This window comes from Papaver somniferum, chromosome 5, assembly GCF_003573695.1.
Source record: "Papaver somniferum cultivar HN1 chromosome 5, ASM357369v1, whole genome shotgun sequence".
Lineage (NCBI taxonomy): Eukaryota > Viridiplantae > Streptophyta > Magnoliopsida > Ranunculales > Papaveraceae > Papaver > Papaver somniferum.
The window spans coordinates 194,553,365-194,556,748 of NC_039362.1; positions in this window are offsets into that span (position 1 = coordinate 194,553,365).

Sequence of the window (3,384 nt, forward strand, 5' to 3'; positions counted from 1 at the left end):
TATGATGTGAGCCGGTATTTGAGATACCAAATGGTGGATGATAGGTCAGTTGTTGCACAGGCTCATGAACTTCAAAAAATTTACCACGAAATTATGACCGAAGGTATGAAAACTGATGAACAATTTCAAGTTTCTGTAATGATTGACAAGTTACCACCTAGCTGGAAATATTTTCGTAATACTTTGCGTCACAAGACTAAAGAATTTTCTCTTGAAAGTTTGATTGTTAAGCTCAGGGTTGAGGAAGAAGCTCGGAAACAAGATAAGAAGGAAGAGATTCTCATTGTTTCTAACAATAAGACTCATCCTAGTTTGAAACCTAAGAAGAAGGACCTGAAACCTAACCCGAACCAAAAGAAATGAGGAAGGCCTAATCAAAACAAGAACGAATACCCATCAAGAAATGAACATAATTCCAATTCTGAGTTTCTTTGTTATACCTGTAATAAACCAAACCACATGGCTAGAAATTGCAGGTTTAACAAGGAAAAGAATAATGCACAAGCTAATGCTGTGGGTGACGTTATAATTTCCATGGTATCTGATCCAGAGTTCTACATGGTTGGTGGATCTGATGGGTGGTGGATAGACATTAGTGCTTCACGTCATTGTTGTTTTGATGGGTCAATATTTAAGACTTATGATGAAACCAAGGATAAGAAAGTGTTGTTGGGAGACTCTCACAGCACTATGGTGAAAGGTTCTGGTACGGTAGAGTTGAAGTTTACTTATGGGAAGACACTCATGCTTAAAGACGTCATTCACACTCCAGAAATGAGAAAGACCCTTGTTTTCGGCTATCTTCTCAACAAGGCTGGGTTGTATCAAACTATTGGGTCTGATATTTACACTATAACTAAGAATAAGAGTTTTGTAGGAAAAGGTTATGCTACTGAAGGAATGTTTAAGCTTAATGTTGATGCTATGAATAAAATTGAATCTTCTGCTTATATGGTTTGCAATTTTAATATTTGGCATGGTAGGCTTTGTCATGTGGGTAAAAAGTTAGTAAATAACATGAGCAAGTTAGGTGTCCTCCCTGAATTTTCTGAAAATGAATTTGAAAAATGTGAATATTGCAGTCAAGCAAAAATAACCAAAACTTCACATAAATATGTTGTAAGAGAATCCAAACCACTAGACTTAATACATTCTGATTTGTGTGAATATGAAGGTATCCTAACTAGAAACAAGAGTATATCATGACGTTCATTGATGATGTTCTAATTATACTTATGTTTATTTGTTGAGCCATAAAAAACTATTGAAAAGTTTAAGATTTTATTGCTGAAATTGAAAATCAATTTGGTAGAAAATTAAGAGGTTTCGTAGTGATAGAGGCACTGAATATGATTCTGCTCCTTTTACTGAAATTTATCAAACTAATGGCATATACATGAAAGAACTGCTCCATATAATCCTCAAATGAATGGGAAAGCTGAAAGAAAGAATCGTACTCTTACTGAATTGACTGTTGCTTGTTTGCTTAGTTCTGGTGCTGCTTCTCATTGGTGGGGTGAATGTTTGTGACTGTTTGCCATGTTTTGAACCCATTCCTAATAATAAAACCAATATCTCCTTATGAACTGGAGATAGAAAACCTAATGTCTCTTATTTTAGAGTTTGGGGTTGTTAGCTTTTGTTAGAAAACCTGATCCTAAAAGACATAAGTTAGAAAGTAGAGCTTATGAATGTGTTTTTATTGGTTATGCTCAAAACAGTAAAGCTTATAGGTTCTTTGATATTAATAATAAGGTTATTGAATCTATTGATGTTGATTTCTTTGAAGAGAGATTTCCTTTTAAATCTAGAAATAGTGGGGGTAATAGTGGGGGTTCATACCAGTACTTTACCTAGTTCTGATTCTGAACCTAGATTAGAAGAACCTAGAAGTGAAGAAACTAGGATCACTGAATTGAACCTAGAGAAGTAAAAGAGCTAGGACTGAGACAAAGATTCCTGATTTTGAATTTTACGCCGTAGAGGAAGAACCTTCTAATTTACAAGAGGCGTTTAGTTCTGCAGAGTCTAGTTTCTGGCAAGTGTAGATAATGAATGGGATTATCACATGTCTAATGGAACTTGGCGTATCGTAGATTTACCTCCTTGTTGTAAGCCTATAGGTTGTAAATGGGTTTTGAAAAGGAAACTCAAACCTGATGGAACAGTAGATAAGCACAAAGCTAGACTGGTTGCTAAAGGATTTAGGCAACGAGAGAACATAGATTTTTTTGATACTTATTATCCTGTTACTAGATTAACATCTATACGTGTTTTGATTTCTGTTGCTGATGCTCATAATCTTGTTATTCACCAAATGGATGTTAAAACTTCTTTTTTGAATGGTGAACTAGAAGAGGAAATTTACATGGAACAACCTGAAGGTTTTGTAATTCCTGGACAAGAACAAAAAGTATGTAAGCTAGAAAAATCTCTTTATGGTTTGAAACAAGCTCCTAAACAATGGCATGAGAAATTTGATAATTTAATGATTTCAAATAACTTCAGAATAAATGAGGGTGACAAATGCATCTATTATAAATCTGAAAATGATGTGTGTGTGATTGTTTGCTTGTATGTGGATGATTTGTTGATATTTGGTTCCAATTTATCTGTTGTCAATGAAACTAAAAGCATGCTTACTTCGAATTTTGACATGAAAGATTTTGGTGAAGCTAGTGTAATCTTGGGAATCAAAATAACTAGAACTGATAGTGGTATTTCTTTAGATCAATCTCACTACATTGAAAAAATTCTGAGGAAGTATGAATATTTTGATTGTAAACTTGTTTGTACTCCGTTTGATCCTAATGTGAAATTGTTTTAGAATACTGGAGAAAGTGTTAGACAATCTGAATATGCTAGTATAATTGGCAGTATGTGTTATGCAACTGATTGTACTAGACCAGACATTTCCTATGCAGTGGGAGTTTTGTGCAGGTTTACCAGTAATCCTAGTTTGGAACACTAGGATGCTATTGATAGGGTTATGCGGTATCTGAAAAGAACCACAAATCTAGGATTACACTATCAGAGGTATCCAGCAGTCCTTGAAGGATTTAGCGATGCTAATTGGAACACTCTTTCAGATGATTCCAAGGCCACCAGTGGATATGTTTTTACTATTGCTGGGGGCGTTGTATCTTGGAGATCAAAGAAATAGACACCTATAGCCCAATCTACGATGGAGGCTGAATTGATGGCACTAGCAGCATCTAGTGAAGAGGCAGGATGGCTGAAAAGTCTGTTGTCAGACATTCCAGTATGGGAAAAACCGATACCAGCCACTTTGATCCACTGCGATAGTACCGCGACTATCAGAGTAGTAGAGAATTGTTATAATAACAACAAGAATCGACAGATACGTCGAAAGCACGACACAGT